We start from the raw sequence: 20,639 nt of genomic DNA, 5'->3' as shown, positions 1-20,639 counted from the left end.
GATTGAAAGTGAAGAGATATTAAGATATTTATCATGCAAATGGAAGTGAAAAAAATCCAGAGGTGCAATACTTATGTAAGACAAAATAGACTTCAAAACAAATATTGTAACGAGAGGAAAAGAAGGACATTATATAATCATAAAGGGTACAATCCAACAAGAAATTATAACAATTGTAAATATTTATGCACCCAAGATGAGAATACCAAAATACATAAAGCAGCTATTAGCAAACATAAAGGAAGTAACTGGTAGTAATACAGTAATGGTAGTGGACTTTAACTCTATTTTCATCAATGAATAGACCATCCAAACAGAAAATCAATAAGTCAATGGGGACTTAAATAACACATTGGACCAGATGTATCTAACAGATATATTCAGAACATTCCATCCTAAAATAGTCAAATATCATTCTTTTCAAGTGAACATGGAACATTTTCTAGGATACATCACATATTAGGTCACAAAACTAATCTCAACAAATTCAAAAAGATTGAAATCATATCATGTACCTTTTCTGACCATAACACTATGAAACTAGAAATCAAGCACTGGAAAAAAATCTGGAAAGAACACAAATATATGGAGGTTAAATAACATGTTAATAAATAATAAGTGGTCAATCATGAAATTGAAGAGGAAATAAAAAAAATACATGCAGCCATATGAAAATGAGAACACAACAGTCCAAAATCTTTGGGTACAGTAAAAGCTATTTTAAGAGGGAAGTTTATAGTAACACAGGCTTACCTCAATAAGCAAGAAAAATCTCAAATAAGAACCCTAGCCTTACACCTGAAGAAGCGAGAAAGAAAAAAGCAAACAAAATACTGAACTAGCAGAAGCAAGGAAATAGTAAAGATTAGAGTGGAAATAAATGATATAGAAACTAAAAAACAATAGAACAGATCAATGAAACCAGGAGCTAGTTCTTTGAAAAGATCAACAAAATTGATAAACCTCTAGCCAGACTCATTAGAAAGAGAGAGACAGAGAGAAACAGGGAGAATGAGAGGATTCAAATAAATGAAATCACAAATGAAAGAGGAGAAATCAAAAACAACACCACAGAAATGCAAACAGTTGTAAGAGAATATTATGAAAAATTATATGCTAACAAATTGGATACCTAGAAGAAATGGGTAAATTCCTAGAAACATATGTTACCAAAACTAAAATAGGAAAAAATATATATATAAAACTTGAATAGACTGATAACCAGCAATGAAATTGAATCAGTAATCAAAAAACTCCCAACAAACAAAAGTCCAGGACCAGATGGCTTCACTGGTGAATTCCATCAAGAGTTAATATCTGTTCTCAAACTATTCCAAAAAATAGAAGAGGAAGGAAAATTTTCAAATTTATTCTATGAGGCCACGTTAACCTGACACTAAAACTACATAAAAACACCACCAAAAGGGAACTACGGGCCAATATCTCTGATGGAATAGATGCAAAAGTCCTCAACAAAATACTAGACAACTGAATCTAATAATACATTAAAAAAATCATTCACTATAATCAAGTGGGCTTTATTCCTGGAATGCAAGGTGGTTTAATATTCACAAATAAAACAACATGATGTATCACATAAGCAATGGAAATAATAAGAACCATATGATCATTTCAGTAGATGCAGAAAAAGCATTTTACAAAGTACAGCATCCATTTATGATACAAACTTTCAGGAAGTAGGTTTGGAAGGAACACACCTTAACATAATAAAGGCCATATATGAAAAACCCACAGCTAACATCATGCTCAATGGTGAAAAATTAAAAGCTTTTCACCTAAAATCAGGAACAAGACAAGGATGTCCTCTCTCACCACTTTTATTTAGCATAAAACTGAAGTCCTAGCCATAGCAATCAGATAATAAAAAAAAATAAATAGAAGGCATCCAGATTGGTAAGGAATAAGTAATACTCTTGGTACTTGCAAATAACATGATACTGTATATAGAAAACCCTAAGGACTCCACTAAAAAGCTTCTAGAACTGATAAGTGATTTAGTAAATTCACAGGATACAAAATTAATAAACAGTAATCTATTGGATTTCTATGCACAAATAATGAAGCAGCAGAAAGAAAAGGTAAGAAAACAATCCTATTTACAACTGTACCACAAGGAATAAAATACCTACGAATAAACTAAACCAGAGATGAAAGACCTATACTCGGAAAACTATAAAACATCGATGAAAGGAATTGAAGATAACACAAAGACATGGAGAGACGCCTGGGTGGCTCAGTGGTTGGGCACCTGCTTTCGGTTCAGGTCATGATCCCTGGATCCAGGATTGAGTGCCACATCGGGCTCCCTGCAAGGAGCCTGCTTTTCCATTTGCCTATGTCTCTGTCTCTCTCAGTCTGTGTCTCTCATGAATAAATAAATAAATAAATAAATAAATAAATAAATAAATAAATCTTTAAAAAAAGACAAACAAATGAAAAGATATTTCATGGTCATGGATTAGGAGAAAAAATACTGTTAAAATGTTGATACTACATAAAGCAATCTATAAATTTAATGCAATCCCTATAAAAATATCAAAGCATTATTCATAGAACTAGAACAAATAATCCTAAAATCTGTATACAACCACAAAAGGCCCCGAATAGCCAAATAAATCTTGAAAAACTGGAGGCATCACAATCCAGATTTCAAGCTATACTACAAAACTATAGTAATCAAAATAGTATGACACTGGCACAAAAAAAAGATATATAGATCAGTAGAATAGAATAGAAAGCCCGCCTATAAATCTGAAATTATATGGTCAATTAATCTTTAACAAAGGAGGCAAGAGTATACAATATGGAAAAAGTCTCTTCAACAAATGGCACTGGGAAAACTTGACAGCAATATGTGAAAGAATGAAACTAGACCACTTTCTTACACCACACACACATACACACACACACACACACACACACCTCAAAAAGGATTAAAGGTCTAAATGTGAGACTTGAAACCAAACAAATCCTAGAAAAGAGCACTGGCAGTAATTTCTATGACATTGGCAATAGCAGCATTTTTCTAGATATTATTTCCCAAGGCGAAGGAAACAAGGCAAAAATAAACTATTGGGACTAAATCCAAATAAAAAGCTTCTGCACAGAAAAGGAAACAATGAACAAGACGAACAAAACAACCTACTGATAGGGAAAAGATATTTGCGAATGATATATCTGATAAGAGGTTGGTTCTCAAATATATAAAGAACTTACGCAAATCAATACCAAAAAAAAATCACCAAATAATCCGATTAAAAATAGGCAGAAGACATGAACAGACATTTCTCCAAAAAAGATATACAGATGGTCAACAGACACATGAGAAGATGCTCAACATCATTCATCATCATGTAAATGCAAATCAAAACCACCATAAGATATCACCTCACATGTGTCAGAATAGTTAGAATAAAAAACAGAATAAACAACAGGTGTGGATGAAGATGCGTAAAAAAAGGAATCCCCATGTACTGTTGCTGGGAATGCAAACTGGTGCAGCTACTCTGGAAAATAGTATGGAAGTTCCTCAAAAAAGTTAAATAGAACTACTTTATAATCCAGCAATTGCACTACTAGGTATTTACCCAAAGAATGCAAAAACACTAATTTAAAAAGATATATGCACTGCTGTATCTATTGCAGCATCATTTATATAGCCAAAATATGGAAGCAACTCAAGTGTCCATAAATAGATGAATGGTAAAGAAGAGGTGGTATATATAGATATATATACACAATGGAATATTACTCAGCTAAGAAAATGAAATTATACCATTTGCAATAACATGGATGGATCTAGAGGGTATAATGTTAAGTGAAATAAGTCAGAGAAAGACAAATACCATATGATTTCAATCCTACGTGGAATTTGAGAAACAAAACAAATGAACAAAGAAAAACCAAAAACAAACAGAAAAATAGACTCTTAAGTATAGGGAATAAGTTGTTTATTACCAGAAGGGAGGTTGGTGAGGGTAAGGTGAAATAGATGAAGGGAAATAAGAGTACAATTATGATGATGAGCACTGAGTAATGTATAGAATTGTTGAATCACTATGTTGTACACCTGAAACTAATATGTATAATATGTATGTTAACTATACCAGAATTAAGAAAATAAATAAATTAATTAAAAGCTATCTTGTTAATGAATTGCCACACATAATGTGAAAGTGGTATCATTGTTCTAAACATTTTCAGAGGAAAAAATATTTTTAAATCTGTGCCACTTGCTCTCAAATAACGTTATTTTCTATTCCACTCCATTGTAATGACTTAAATAAGATCATTTTCTATGCAAAAAGCTACAAATTAACACATACTTTCACTTCTTTGTATCATAGAAACACTTTGCTGGAAAGCAATCCAGACTTGCCATTGCTTTCACTCCACATCTAGTCATTCTTTCCTGCCACCCTTTAAAATGCAACACAGAAAATTTTAAGTCCCTATATTTGTATGCTCTTGTGGAAAAAGGGAAATATCCTTATTCAGGTATGTAATGGTTTGCATCTTTACATTTTAAAAGTTTCTCAAGAAGTGATTTTAACTGGGACACCTGGATGGTTCAGTGGTTGATGGTTTGCCTTTGGCTCAGGTCGTGATCCGGGTATCCTGGGATTAAGTCCCGCATCAGGCTCCCTGTGGTTATCCTGCTTCTCCCTCTGCCTATGTCTCTGCCTCTCTTTCTGTGTCTGTCATGAATAGATAAATAAAATCTTTTTTAAAAAAAGAAGTGCTCTTAACACATACATGTTATTTCTATGCCATTTTAGCATTTTGAAAAATAATGTAGAAGCCTTTTCAATGACTTCTAAGATCCTGTTACTTCAGACATACAAATTAGGAGCTTTTGAAAGGCCTACTATTCCCCTAAAATCAAAACAAAATAAGCACACAAATAAATAGACAACAATCTTTGAGTTAAAAGATACTGTAAGGAGAATTTAATTTACTCCCTTTAAATGCTTATTTGTTCAATGATAAATACGGTCTAATTGGAGATTTGGGCAACTAAGCAGAAAATAGTAGTAAAGTTTTCAGACTTTTGGACAAAGCACTATCAACTTAGTGACTTAAAAATCGAATGCATGGTCTTTGTTCTGGAGGCTGGAGGTCTGAGATCAAGATGTGAGCAGCATTGCTTCCTTTTGAGGGCTGCTCCATGCCTCTCCACTAGCTTCTGGTGGCTCTGTCTTCATTTCCATGTGGCATTCTGTGTGTGTGTGTATGTCTCAGTGCCCCATTTTCCCCTTTTTTTTATTCAGACCCCAGACATATTGGATTAGGGGCCCAAATTTCTCCAGTTGGCCACATCTTAACCAATTATATCTGCAATGACTTTATTTCCAAATATGGTTACATTCTCAGGTATTGTTAGGACTTCCACATGTGAATTTAGGGGAAATACAATCAACCTGTAACAGTCATTTTCTGAAATTCTGCAACTTTTGCTTGTTTTTACCCTCTTCTTTAACTCAACAAGTTTGTTTTTAAATATTTCTTAGTGGAGGAGTTTTCTTTTATTGTTTTGTGGTCAAGCAATGCTTTCTGTATTGATTCTACTTTAGACTTCGATAAATCTCTCATTGTGACCTGATAAATGATCAGTTTTAATAAAGGTTCCATAAGGACTTTTTTTTAAAGCTGTAATTTCCACTTCAGGTACAAAAGTTCAATATATGTGCATATCATCTATTTTATTGAAAATGTTATTTAAGTTTTCTAAATCTTTTCTTATGCTTTTCATCTTGTTACATCTTGCACTGGGAGGAGAATTAAGCCTGATTACTGTTTCTGCTGATTTATCTTTGTACGTCTTGCATTTTCTGCCGTATGAAATTACCTTACTGTCACTGGGTGAAAAAAAATGTATAACATTACATCTTCACTGTGAATTTTGTACCTTTTGTACCTTTAATCTACCTTTCTATGTCTTTTCTAATACTCTGAATTCTACCTTGTTAGAAGCTATCATGACTTGTGTTTTTTCTTTTTCTCTTTTTTTCTTTTGGCAGGGCAGTTAAGCCACATGTTTCTTGATATAATATATATTTTGGGCTTACTTCTGTCATATTAATAACATTTATTCTATATGCTTAATATTATCAGCTTTGGTCCAAGCATTCATCCTTACACAAATTCCAATTTTTTTAACGGATGATAAAACTGAAGTACAGAGAGGACAGTTACATGCCCAAGGTTACAGAGCCAATTAGTGATCAAGCTGAAATTCAGTTAGTCTGGTTCCTGAATCTTTTCTCTATTATATCATGCAGTCTCTTTATTTTGTGCCATCTATGTTTGCTAATTCTGAGTGTTCTCCTGATATCTCTTCTCCAGTTCATGAATTATCTCTTTCATCTCTATCTGATATGACTCAATAAGTTTTTAATATCAATGATTACATTGTTTTAAATACTTCTTGGTCATTTTTAATAGTTTTTGGTTGGTTTTAAGATAAGCTATCTTTAAATTTTTATCACTTCACATATATTTACTTAATGTTGTTTTTCTGATAATTTCATCATATGAATTTCCTTTGACATTGAATCTGTATTTTGTTTCTGATAACTCTCTCACGATGACTTAATTTGTATTTATAAGATCATAAGTTCTTAAATTCAATCTGTAGGAATCGTAGGGGCCCTTTCTGGGATGTTCCCTTAGAAAGGATATCTATGGTTACATCTGCCAATATCATAATTTGCCAATATCTGGGATCACTTCAGCTCCATGGAGGGTCCAGAGTAACATAAGAGATTCACATTAGCTCTCCAACCCTGAGACAAACCTAAAGGTTAGGACGTTAGGGTTTTAGGATTTCTGTCAGTATTTGCTTCCAGGGCAACCTACTTTTGCTGTCTGCTTATTTGTGGGTCTTCTCAAATTTTAGTTCATTACCTCCCCCTTCATACTTTGAGATTTCTTTTTCTTCTTATGAGATTAACCATGCCTTAAAAATATCTTAATTCATCTAAGTTCTAGTTGTCTTAATGGGAAGGCCCTTTGGTATAATTTCATATTACAGAAACAGAACTATATATGCATATTCTAAAAAATTCTGAGCTACAGAGCCAAATTCCTCTGTATGAAGGTTGTAATAATCTACTCTTCTTTGGAAATGCATTAGTGTATCTGTTTATCCTTGAATTTTTCAACATGGTATATTTAGAAAAAAAATACCCATGAGTCATATGGTAAAGGAAAGGAACACTTTTATAATAATTTGAATTTCTTTTATTATTAGTGAAGCTTAAAACTTTAGTATGCTTCTGGACATTTATGAATTTTTTTTAATCACCTGGAAATATGAATGTGGATATCAGGATAAGTCTGATCTAGAGATGTGGGACGTTTTTGGACATGAATTATATAATCCATAAAAAGCATGTACAACAAGAATAAGAGAAAGTGTATGTTGGTAAATATCAAAATTTAGGACTCATATTGATGAGTAGGAAAAGAGAAAGAAATGGGAGTGCACAAACATGACTTATTGGGAGATGAAAGTAATGTCAGAAGTGAAGTGACAAGAAAGTTCCAAGAAGAAAAGCTTAGGTTGAACTTCATATGATGCTGATAGATTACACAGGATGCAGACTAAAAATAAAAATTAGAATTTGGCAAGTAAAAGTTTACTGATGACAAAAGCTAGAATACTTCAGTACATATTACAGAGAAGAGCAGGTATGAAGGGATAGTGTAACAGTCCTAAAATGTCACTGACTTCGATCAGTGGATCTTAACATATTGAGAATCAGGATTCTTTTAAGAAGATGATGTGGAAAATAGACTTTTGTGTCTATTTAGGTGGCACTCGAACATGCCAGCTAAATTTTGTTTTTTTTTTCTCTTTTTTTAAAGATTTTATTTATTTATTCATAGAGACAGAGAGAGAGAGAGAGAGAGAGAGAGGCAGAGACACAGGCAGAGGGAGAAGCAGGCTCCCTGCAGGGAGCCCGACGTGGGACTGGATCCCAGGTCTCCAGGATCTCGCCCCGGACTGAAGGCGGTGCTAAACTGCTGCACCACCAGGGCTGCCCACCACCTAAATTTTGAGCACAATATCTAGACATCCATATTTCCTCTGACAATATTCCTTATACAGATTCTTCTACTGTAGCCTCTTTGAAGAGGTTTCATCATAAAGAGAAGAAGAAAGAAAGACCAATAACTTCAGGAAAGGTTAGGGTTAGGTTAAGATAACATGTGAAAAATACCTGGCACTTAGTAAGTACACATTCAATAAATGCTTGTTGATCTTTCAGGAGCCAGCAGGAAAGGGGAGTTTGGTGAGCTGGGAGAAAGAAAAGATCATTGTTGGCATAGAGTTCCCAAAGAGCTGGAAGGCAATGTCTTATGCAGGGGAGAGAGGTAGACATTATAACTGTCTGCTTACCCAGAATCAGCTCTATGTCCGGCATTTTCTTAGGACGTTTTGTATAATATCTCATTTGATGTTCAAACAACCCTGTGAAGTAGGAAATATAAATTCTACAGATGAGCATTTGAATGCTTTGAGTGACAATATCACTTTTCAAATTCATGTTAGAGAATGGCAAGAAGAGTCTAACCTCCATGTGCTATACATCAAAATTGCCACACAATTGGAACATTATACATAGGTTAAGAGATTAATTCTTATAACTGAGATTGGAGTTCAAAGGAAGGTAAATTTGGGAAATTTGAGCCTCTATTTTCACTATCAAATGGCAGAAAATGACCAGCTGAGAATGACTCTTAGTTTAGTCTTCTCCTTTCTAATGAGTGGTCAGTTTCTTAAAGGGACATCCACACATCATAACTCAGCTTCTTGCCCTGTGCTTTATCCTCCACTAGATCTGACAGCAATGGAACCTAGGTTTGGGCTGAACCTCTGAGAAAGAGCCAAATTGTCTATAGGAGATTTTCAAATATGAGTTAAATGAAAAGGAAGAAAACAAGAATACAATAGGCCCATAAGAGCAATCATACATTATCTCCTACCACAGCCATTGAGCTTTGACTTTTGTTGCTATTGTTGTTTTCTCTGAGCACAATCCAGAAAGTACAGGAAGGGGCAATCAACCTTCCATATTCTAAGTCTTGGAATTAACTTCTTTTTCCTCTATACAATATTACTGTACATGAGGTTCAGAAGTTCATTAGCTCTTTGAAACTTTGTTCATGTTTTTTGTTTGTTTTATATTTAGAAACACTTTATAAATAATATTACTTCCTGTTGTTTATATTTGAGTTTTATTGCAATTTTATCTAATGCTAAGTAACTTCCAATCTAAATAGATATGCAATGAAATTAACTGGCTCCAAATTCATTTCTTTTAGTTATGAATGCTGTTGTTGAATCTAATTACAGAGATGAATTTTAACTGACATTGCGTATAGTCAAAAGAACTCTGATTAGGATTTGATTATTTAAACAGGTCCTACAATAATTTAAGAGGGATATTCTATGATTATGTTATAACACTGTTCAGAGTAACATATAATTTAGGTTGAAATCTACCTGTTTTATATCCACTGTTAAGAAGTTTAAATAACTTATGCCAAAAATTGCTTTAAAAATTAGTGGTTTCATTTTAATAATAATTTATTGGGTGACAAAATTGCCAAGCTCACAGATACTTTGGCTTACTGTCACCCATACTCCCTCCATCTCCCACTCCCATAGAAATGATTAACTAACCAATGAACCAACCAGATTTGTAGAGCAACAGGGAAAGAGTATTTTTATTTCAATGTGTTTCAGATGGATTGATGATATTTGGTGTAACACACTGTTCGCTGTGGGTGGAAAGAGTCAACACCTATGTATTCTGAATGAATATTTTCAGTTCAGAGGCCCACAGTAACAAATTTTATCTATAAACAGATGACAGGCACAAAGGAGTATTTATATGTGGGCAGCCTTGAAGAACTCAAAATGATGACTGGTGTTCTCAGACATACCTACACACAGCTGTTAGCACCCTTACTGAGAGGACCCAATCAATATAGAGATTCCTGCAGTCAGATGACCTGTTGAAATAGGTAAAGGTGGAGAAAGAGCGTCATGACCCAGTTACTGGGAAAATAAAGTAAGATTACTTGTAATTTTACTGACTGTATGGAATTGGAGCTATCAAACTAAAGCCCTCCTAGCTTTTAATAGCTTGAGCCTCTTAGGATCTTAGCTAATTGCTACTATTTACCCATTTTAGTCTTTCCTCTCTTTGCATTTCCAGTGATAAATTCAGTTTTGAGGATGTAGGTCTGCATTAAAGTGCTTTGGTAAAGTGCATTTCTAACTGGTCAATCTATGAAATAAAACAGAATACCTTCCTCTTTAAAGGCTATTGTTAAATGCAAAGGGAGGGAAGACCAAGAGAGGTGGTTGGTAGCAATTAAACAAATTCTAAAAGATTTGATCCAGTAAAAACCATAAGGGCTTTAGTTTGTTAGCTCCATAGATGACAATGTGGACAAACCGGAAGACATTATGCTATGTCACAAATACTGTATGATTTTCCTCTTATATGAGGTATCTAAAATAGTTAAACTAATACAAACAGAGTAAATTGTGTTTGCCAGAGGCTGAAAGAAGGGGGAAATAGAGATTTGCTGTTCACCTGATATAAAGTTTCAGTTATATAAGATGAAAACATTCTACAGATCTGCTGCACAATATTGTGCTTATAATTAACAATACTATATTGTGTACTTAGAAATTTAAGAGGATAAGGCTCATATTAAATGTTCTTACCACAGTAAAAAATAAAAGTGTCATTGAGTAAAAGCAAGACAAGACAAAACAAAATCCTAGCAGACCTTTTAAGGTAGTAACTAAGAGGCTGATGCAATAGGACACCTAACATTTTCCATAAGAATATAGGCAAATGGAGGCAATTTGAATCCATTTCAATCTGTACCTCAAACATGTCCCAAGATTTTGTTTGAAACCCAGGAGAAAACTTCCTAGGGCCAATTTCAAATCAGTATAAACTAAGCCCACTCTGTTGGTGGGCTTACATTGCATTTGTCTGACCTCAGGTATTCAGGGATATAATACAACCTGGTGTTGGTTCACCTCATATATTCCCTTAATCAATTCCCTTATTCTCAAGATTTTAGATTACATTGTTAGTAATGTTTATGAGGATTGGAAAGCATTTTAAAAATGCAAGACATAAATGTATGATGCTCATGGAGATAATCTGAATTCTCCCAAATTGAGAGGGATTTTTTTTTCTCTTGAGGTGGGCCCTGATGGACTGAAGGCCACATTTTGAGAAACTGCACTAATTACTACAACGTGAGGTGCTTGTTATTCACAACACATCCTGAATTTTGTGACCTCCAGGTTTGTACCTCTCATGATTCAAAACATGTTTTCCCATGCCATGTAATCATCTATATATCTTATCTATTGACTTGTAAGCTGCTTGAAAGTAAGGGTGATCTAATTGCTGACTTATTTACCAAATACCTCTTTAACAGAGTGCCTTGTACACATTAAGGTACCTTGTTATTATAGTATAATGATTAAAAGTTAGAGCTTTGGAGAGGCACCCAGGCAGCTCAGTTGGTTAAGCGTGTGACTCTTGGTTTTGGCTCAGGTCATGATCTTAGGGTCATGAAATTCAGCCCAGCCTAGGACTGTGCACTGACTCTGCTTGAGATTTTCTTCCTCTCCCTCTTCCTCCCATTCCCTCCTTCCTTTGCTGGCTCTCAGCTCCTTCTCCAGCTTTTGTGCATGCACACATGTTCTCTCAAATAAATAAATAAATAAATAAATAAATAAATAAATAAATAAAGTCTTCATTAAAAAAAAAAAAAAGAGGGGAACCCCGGGTGACTCAGCGGTTTAGCGCCGCCTTCAGTCCAGGGCTTGATCCTGCATACCCAGGATCCAGTCCCACATAGGGCTCCCGGCATGGAGCCTGCTTCTCCCTCTGTCTGTGTCTCTGCCTCTCTCTCTCTCTCTCTCTCTGTCTCTCATTAATAAATAAATAACATCTTTAAAAAATAATAAAAAAAGAAGAGCTAGGGCTTTGGAGGCTGACAAATTTGGATTGGAATCCAGGTGTGGCCTGGAGCAAATTAATATTTCTAAATCTCTAGTTCTTCATTTTTAATACTGAATAACAGAAGCAATTATTTGATAATTAAATGATAATGCATATGAAGCATTTTGCATAGAGCCTGCAAGATTATAAACTCTCCATATATGGTAGCAAATTATGAGAAAAATTTTAAATCATCCAGTATTTGCTCATTAAAGAGATATAGAAAATACAGATAAGCAAAAATATTAAAGTAAAACCAACTTAGTCTCACCTTTGAAAGATAATAAAACATAGCATTTTGGTGAATTTTCTCCCAACATTGATTTGTAATCTCTATATATCTGTGTGTTGACTTAAAGTGACATCACACCATTCATATCATTCTCTAATATGCCTTTTGTTATTTTTTTAAAAGATTTTATTTTGTTTATTCATTCATGAGAGACACAGAGAGAGAGAGGTAGAGACACAAGCAGAGGGAGAAGCAGGCTCCATGCAGGGAGCCCGATGCGGGACTGGATCCTGAGACTGACCCTGGGACTCCAGGATGACACCCTGGGTGGAAGGCAGGTGCTAAACTGCTGAGCCACCCAGGGATCCCCTGCCTCTTGTTATTTAAAAACATGTTAGGAATATTTTCCCATGTGAGTAATAACCTTGTAACATTAAATAGCCACATTTTATTCTAGTGTATATGTAGAAAATAAACAATCCCTATTGTTGGACATTCGGGCTTTTTTTCCTGTAATTTACAATAATTTATTGAAACAAAGCTGTGGTAAGTTTCCTTGGTACATTATTTTGCCTAGAATTACGTTCTTCTTAATCTTTTCAGAAGTAAAATTGTCAGGTCAAGGACTACATTTTTATTTCTTTATTTTATCTTTTTAAGATTATTTATTTATTTTTTATTTCACAGAGAGAGAGCACAAGCAGGTGGAGAGGGAGAAGCTGGCTGCCAACTGAGCAGGGAGTCCAATGAGGGGCTAGATCCCAGTACCCTGGGATCATGACCTGAGCGGAAGTCAGATGCTTAACGGACTAAGCCACCCAGGTGCCTAAGGACTGTGTTTTTAAATAATTGATACCTACTGCTCAGTTACTATTACAATACCATAACATTAATATTTTCATCATCAGTGAGTGAAAGATCTTTGTCAATGTTGAGTATTATAATAAAAACCCTTTGATGGCAGTTTGATAAAAAAAAATGGCAGCTCATTTGTATTTTAAAATTAATTCTCAATTCAGCAAATACTAATAGGCATTTATTTCTTCTGTTCCAGGCACTGAATTGGGTGATGGTGGGAAGTGGGGGAGATGATTCAGAGGTAAGCAAGACAGATCAGGTTCGTACATTGATGGAACTTAAAGTTTAGTAGGTTTAAAGGTATGAATGAAATGACGTCACTCTAAATCTACGTTAAATGTGTAGCAATTAAAGGTGTGATAAAGAAGAACATATCTAAAGGAGTTTTAACTTAGGCCAAGACCCTTGAAATGCACTTATAGATGAGCAGAAGTTGACCTAGCTGGGAAGGGAAGGAAGTGCAGGGAAATACAGAAGTAAGAGCTTTTCAGACTGATGCTTGAGGAACTGAAGGGAAATATAGTATGGCTAGTACATGGTTCACAATAGAATAATTCAAGATGTGATGTGAGAAGTAGTAAGAGATCAGATCACATAAAGGCCTTAGAAGCCATGTTAAGATTGAGGAGTTTATTTTAAGGACAGAAATCTTGATTTTCAAACGATAATTTAGTTGCATTTTGGCGATGGATTATCAGCGAGCAAGGGTGCATATGGGGAGATTTGGTAGGAGGTGACTGTGGACTGGAGTGGCTTACCATATCTATTACAATTCTTTGGTTACAAGTGATACAAATCTAACTCAAACTAAGGGCTAAAAGAAGAATTTGTTGACTCATTATCAAAACATTAAAGTAAAAATTTCATCTGGGTTGGACAAAGGAAACTCAAAATTACAGCAGTCTCTTCCTCATTCCCTCTCCTTTTCTTTGTCATCCCCCTTGCTGTCATTTCCTATCTTTTTTATATACTTTCTACTTTTCAAACTTATTCTCTCATACTGGCTTCCTCCACATGACTAAAAACAAGGCCACAGGTTGCTTTTGTAATGCAACTACTACTGCTTCACCATCTAGAAAAGGACAGACTCATATTTTCAATAAGTTAAAAATAAATCCAACAGAGGTCTTCTGGTAACAGAAAGAAGTGGAAAGGGTGCTAGAAAGTCAAAACAACAGATGTCCATTACAGAGTAGGGATAAGTGGATGGACTCAGCAGATATTTATAAAGCAGAGTCAACAGGACTCAGCAACTTGGAAGTGAGGGAGAGAATGGAATCTAGAAGGATTCCAATATTTGGACAGTATGGTACCAATAAATTTGAAATGTTTGCAAAACATCCAAGCTGAGATGTTCAACAGGCAACTGTTTAAAAGAGTTTGATGTTTGTATCTTTATAGATAGTAGTGGAGACAATAGGAATGGGTAGATTCCACAGGGTTAAGATAGATAGGTAAGGAAATAATAATAACAGAGCCTTGAAAATTGCCAGCATTTATGGAGTGGGGAGAAGAGGAGCATCAAAGAAGACTAAGAAGGAGTACACAAGAAGGAAATCCATGAAAGTGAGTATCACTACTAATACAAATGGCTGAATTAAATTAATATTAATTCAAGGAATAAAATGTGTTCTGGCTTTGACCTCTGGTCATCAGTAATGATTCAAAGTGCATTGGGTGGGGGTAAGAGGTGATACAGAATGTGGTGTCATGAAGCCAAGGAAAGATAATTTTTTTATTTTTATTTTTTTAATTTTTTTTAAATTTTTATTTATTTATGATAGTCACACACAGAGAAAGAGAGAGAGAGAGAGAGAGAGAGAGAGAGAGAGAGGCAGAGACATAGGCAGAAGGAGAAGCAGGCTCCATGCACTGGGAGCCCGACGTGGGATTCGATCCCGGGTCTCCAGGATCGTGCCCTGGGCCAAAGGCAGGCGCTAAACCGCTGCACCACCCAGGGATCCCAAGATAATTTTTTTAAAAAGAGAATGGTCTTCAGTGTCCAATATTGCTAAAAGATGAAGAAAAAGACTAAAAGATAGATGTTAAATTTAGCAAGACTAAGTTCACTGGTGAAGGATTTTAGTGCAATGGTTTGGTTGGAAGCCACAGTGGATGAGAAATGAGGTCAAGAAATAAAAATACTCATTATAGGTGATTCATTAAACAGTGGTTTAATGTGTATGGCTTGCTAGCTCATCTTGTTTCCAGATAAAGTGCACTGGAAAATGTGGGTGTCTCTTTTTCATTGTGAAGTAGAGCACACAGCCTTGATTATATCTTTGCAAATTCAGTATATACAGTATTTGATGATATTGGAGGGTGGGTCACCAAAGAGGCCAAATTCATCACATGACAATAAGCCATTAATAAAAGGTAGCTTGTGTTTGCAGTAATTTCCAATGTAAATACACCTATGTAAGGTAAAACATTTGCTTCACTCCGTGCAGGAAGCTCTTAGTAACATGACTGATTACAAGTTCAGACTTGTTTCAAACTACAGAAAAAAAAAAAACAGCTATAGATAGCCTGTCAAGACTGTATTATTTTGAAAGATGAGGAATGTTTTTTTAAGATATAGAGGAGTTGTCATTGTTTTGCTAACCCGAAATGGAAATTGTTGAAAGTGAAACTTGAAAGAAAACTTGCTTAAAACATCGTCAATGGTGCATAAATGAGCACAAGTTGATCTACTTCCTTAAGTACAATTTATTTGGTATGTAACGGTACAAAGTAGCATACTGGATGTTGGAGTTGAGTGGTCAGGTGGACCACTATAAGTTGTGCTTCTGTGAGACCAAGTACGGGGTACACTGTCAGTTTATGGTGGATAAGGGGAAAGAGAATATTACTTGGATTATATATTCTCCAAGGTTTTTTAGAATGCTAAAGTTTTATGGATCTCTCATTTAGTAGTTCTGATAGGCAGCACATATACTTATGATAGGCAGCACATATACTTACTTAACCCCTAACATCAATACTACATGCAAATAGTCACTCAGTAAATGAGATTTATCTGATTTTTGAAGATCTATCGATTTGGTTATGAAAGTTCTAGTTTTCACTGTTCCACAGTAATTTTATTGGGGTTAAAGAACATTATCCAGCAGGCAAAAGAAAGTTTGACTCATATTATTCCTTTGCTTTTTTTTTTCAGCCAATACTCACACCTTATATGTGAGAACTGGTCTATATGTAGATAGAACAAAATATATATTACTAACATATATATTAGCATATGTAAATGGCCACCTAACATATGTGATTTAAAAGCTATTGCAAAATTTTGTGCTATTCTCTCCTGTGTCCCTGTCAATGGAAATGTACAATATTGAAATTTCTCCCTTGCATGACATACTCAAGGTGAGGGCTCTCTACTTTACAAACATATGCATTTTTTTTCCGGGTAAGGAGGAAGAGGATGTTACCTTTTAATGAGAATGATACCTTTAGTTAGCTGGTATCACATTGGAAAGGAACAAAATGAGATCCCTGAGGGACATACCTGAAAAGTTAAGAGAAAGGGAGAAGAACAAGAGGGACTGAAAAAATATTTTCTCATAGAAGTTAGTCTTTGATTTAGCCTGTCATTTTTCATATAGACTAAGGAGGGAAATAAGTGACATTGATAATTTGACCTTCAAGATGACAGATGTGTATCACATGGGTGTGTACACGTGTGTGGGTTTCTCACAGTATATGCAGGTGTTTTAGCCTGACTGGATACATGTGGCAGACCTTCATATGTGATCAGATATGTCTATTGACCACGCATTTCACTGTACACAAGGCAATCTGATAGTGGCTGATGTACTATTAGCTAATTTACACATATTGACTGAGCCTCTTTTATACATGGAAGTACATTTTTAACAGGAACTCTGTAATACCTTATTGAGAAGAAGTATATGAAATTTTTAACTTTTTGAGGTTGATTAGTCTGGAATTAGTTTACTTAAAATCCCATTGGATAGACAACTATTTATTCTGGGCTAACCTTAAGGAAAGAGTTAATGGACCACCAACAGTATTTAATTAAAATTTCTCTATATTGCTGGGGCCAATGATGTTTTAAACAAAAGTGTTTTAGTAAATTACATCTATTAGCTATTTTGCTAATCAAGAACCTTTTGCCATTGTATGATGAATTCGAAGACAGTCACATTTCCACAGAATCAGAATTATGGCCTGGTGAGTAATGAACGTAAAATGTTATCTAGTTCCATAAGCCAGTGACTGATGAATCATAATTAATGAGCTTTTTTTTGAAAAACTTGAGAAAACATGAAGTCTTTGAGCTACAGTCAACTTACATCATATTTCTTTCTTTAGGTTGTATTAATCAAAGCCCTTTGTGAAAGATAGTTAATTTGCAAGCAATTAAGATGATTTAGATGAACTTTGAAGTATTTCAAGTTATGTTTTTAACATGTCTATCTATCCTAAATGACATCATTAGGGGAACTGCTTAAAAAATTGGTTTGGCTAACTTGAGATAATATTTTGACTGCTTGGGATACTGATGTCAATCACATGCAGTTTCAAGTAAATAGCAAAGTTGGCAAGAATCTATTAACTTAAAATGCAGAGAGCTAGTGTGACTATTTCCTAAGTAATTTTTAAAAAATTACTTTTATTCAGCTTTCTCTAGTATTAAATAATGGTTTTTGTGCTTGCCTTATTCACATCATTTGGGGGACAGGGGAAGATCAGATTTTCATCAGCTCCACTTTCTCCTTCATGCCCAATAAAGTGAGCTCTAACTGGTTTGCATGAAATTTTTTGTGGTTCTGCTTACTCAGAAATGTCCTAAACAGCAGACTACAGGGCTACTTTCTTCTTCCCCTTTGTCTTGAAACCAGTCACCACTTTGGGTTAACAGAGACAAAACTGAAATTATTTCCTCTAAGTGTTCACACTAGAATGTACATTTGTCTACTTGTAGACAGATGGAAAATAAGATGCATGTGTGTGCATGCCTGGGTGTTTGTGTACATGTGTGTGCTCATATGCCTGTCTATTTGCATGTGGGCACACATGCACATGTGTGTTGGGGGTTTAGGAGGACAGGGTTGGGGAGACACCAAAGGCCTGCTGATGAGGGACTGCTTTGGGGGCTGGGGAGGTGATGGCTTGCTCCTACAAATAATCTAGTATGTGACTTTCAACCAATCCCATAATGATTTGGAGTTTCCCATTCAGGAAATTAATATAATCATCTAATCCATCCCTGACTTTTACACACAGAGAAAACATCACGTTAGAAACAGCAGGAGAGGGAAGGACTGAGAAGAGAAGCAACCATGGGCCATTTTGTCTCAATCATTACCAAAACCCTCTTTCAGGTGGTGGCCCCAGCTCCCATACACTGGCATATGCAGAAATGCAGAGCTTCTTGGAGAAGTCTGCTTATTTCATGCCAGACTTTGGCTCTTTTAGTCTTCTGTCTGGAATGCCTTCTCGCCTCCCTTGATCTGTCTAGCCTCTACCTTTCAAGTTCAGTTTGAGTGGTGCCTAATTTGTGAAATTTCTTGTGATTTCCTAAGTTAAGAGTGATCTTTTCCTCCTTAAATAAGTAATAATAATAATAACTAATATTTTTTAGTACTTTCTGTGTTACAGGCATGATGCTCATGTCTCTCATAGTAGCTCACAACAAACCTCTGAGGTAGGTACTCTTATTCAGTAGATTTTACTGATAATGAAACAAGTTGGATACTTTTGCCAAGGACACATAGCTAGAAAGTTGTGAGTCAGGGCTGGAGTCAATCTGGCTCCAGAACCGACATTCTTGTTCCTTAGCCTATGCATTGGTGGGACATAGCTTGAATTACAGTTGCCGCAATTAGATGTCTTATTTATCAAGCCATAGGCCTTCTATAGAGAGAGACCACATATTTTTTTCTTTTTAAGATTTTTATTTACTTATTTGATAGAGAGAGTGAGAGCACAAGCAGGGAGAGCAGTTCCTCTGCTGAGCAGGGCCTCGATCCCAGGACCATCAGCTCCATCATGATCTGAGCTAAAGGCCGACACTTAACCAACTGAGCCACCCAGGTGCCCCAAAATGACATCTTCTAAAGCTACTCATCCTCCAAGCATCTAGAAGACCGTCTGTATGTATTAGGTATACATGGTATGTTTATTGACCAAAACTATACAAAGGGATAGGGAGAGTTATGTAATCAAATAAAGGAGAAAGAATTATTTTGCCTTACTAAATCAAAGTGCTAACATTGAGAACATATTAGACAAGCGGGCAAATTGGACAAAGGTGTAGCAAAGGAGAGAAGACAACAAAATTGATTCAAGGACACTTAGAAGGGGAACAGGTGGGATTAAATAAAGCTTTAATTATAAAGCTTTTAACAATCTCCTCTGCCACGGTGGCAGATCTCCAAAGGAAGTGCCCAGTTATTTTTATCCACCTCATTTGCATTGGCATAAGTATCAGGAAGATAAAATAGGATGGAGACAGCTCCCTAGTACCAGATACAAAGGACGAGACACACCCCACCGTTTAGTTTTCATTGTATTTTCTGAGTTCTGGCCACGTAGGAAAGAAAATCAGATCAGCCAAGATTCTGATGTAGATAAAATGGACACACAGAAATTACTTTGTGTCATAACTGACCTTGGCAGTTTTCATTAGCCCAGAAATATAATTTTCTCCTGACCAGAAGAAATGTGCTGAACATTCTTTCTCAGGCAAACTTCTGTTTATTATTATATGATTGATTTATATTGGTTGGACTTCAGTATACTTGAGAAAGAAAAGACTTAGTTAATGGTGCCTTTATTCAATCATATAGTTTTAATGTAATTTGCACAACCGTATGTATTAACATGTACATGTATGTATTAACATCATAATTAAGAAAGTCTATGACAGTTTGATTTCTGCACCCTGAACTTCAAGAAATCATGCGATTCACACTGACCTATAGTATTATGAACTTACAATATTTGCTTCAAGGAGTGTGTAGGTGGTTAAGTGCCTAAGTCTGTTAAGCATCTGCCTTGGGCTCAGGTCATGATCACAGGGTCCTGGGATCAAGCCCTGCGTCAGGCTCCCTGCTCCCTCTTCTTTTGCCTCTCCTCCTGTACATGCTTACTCTCTCTCTCTCTCTTTCTCTCTCCTCTCAAATAAATAAATATTCTTTTTTAAAAGAATATTTGCTTCAAAATACATGATTTAGAAGTGAGAATTTATAGAAAAGATTTATAGATTGTTAACTTATTCAGCGGGTATTTATGACCTATTGATTAACAGAACAACAATTTTCTAGGTGCCTTAGAACTTTTTCTATGGCACACATAAAAGATAACTATATGTGTTGCAGACCAGTGCAAACAAAAGTGTATGCTCCCAGCTGGAGGTGACCAGTCTTAGGGACTCTGGTTGCCCCAAAGCCAGACTGGCCATCTTTTGGCTATTAATATCTCACCACACCTTTAACCTGTTCACTATATAA

At 35.4% G+C, this 20,639-nt stretch overlaps 2 protein-coding genes across 2 annotated transcripts in view; one reads left to right on the top strand and one right to left on the bottom strand.

Moving 5' to 3' along the window:
* Window positions 1-20,639, top strand: part of SLCO1A2 (solute carrier organic anion transporter family member 1A2) — a 107,952-nt gene that overhangs the window by 27,933 nt on the left and 59,380 nt on the right. The window contains exons 2-3 of the mRNA XM_055318650.1: window positions 11,262-11,365; window positions 13,358-13,402. The gene's annotated coding sequence lies outside the window, so the exon portion shown is untranslated. The remainder of the gene's footprint in view (window positions 1-11,261; window positions 11,366-13,357; window positions 13,403-20,639) is intronic.
* IAPP (islet amyloid polypeptide) overlaps window positions 1-20,639 on the bottom strand; it is a 57,653-nt gene that overhangs the window by 14,992 nt on the left and 22,022 nt on the right. The window contains exons 3-5 of the mRNA XM_055318653.1: window positions 9,976-10,044; window positions 8,426-8,497; window positions 8,247-8,323 (exon numbers count right to left, since the gene is read on the bottom strand). The gene's annotated coding sequence lies outside the window, so the exon portion shown is untranslated. The remainder of the gene's footprint in view (window positions 1-8,246; window positions 8,324-8,425; window positions 8,498-9,975; window positions 10,045-20,639) is intronic.

Source organism: Nyctereutes procyonoides, unplaced genomic scaffold (assembly GCF_905146905.1).
Source record: "Nyctereutes procyonoides isolate TBG_1078 unplaced genomic scaffold, NYPRO_anot_genome, whole genome shotgun sequence".
Classification (NCBI taxonomy): Eukaryota; Metazoa; Chordata; class Mammalia; order Carnivora; family Canidae; genus Nyctereutes; species Nyctereutes procyonoides.
This window is presented reverse-complemented; position numbering and strand designations above follow the sequence as displayed.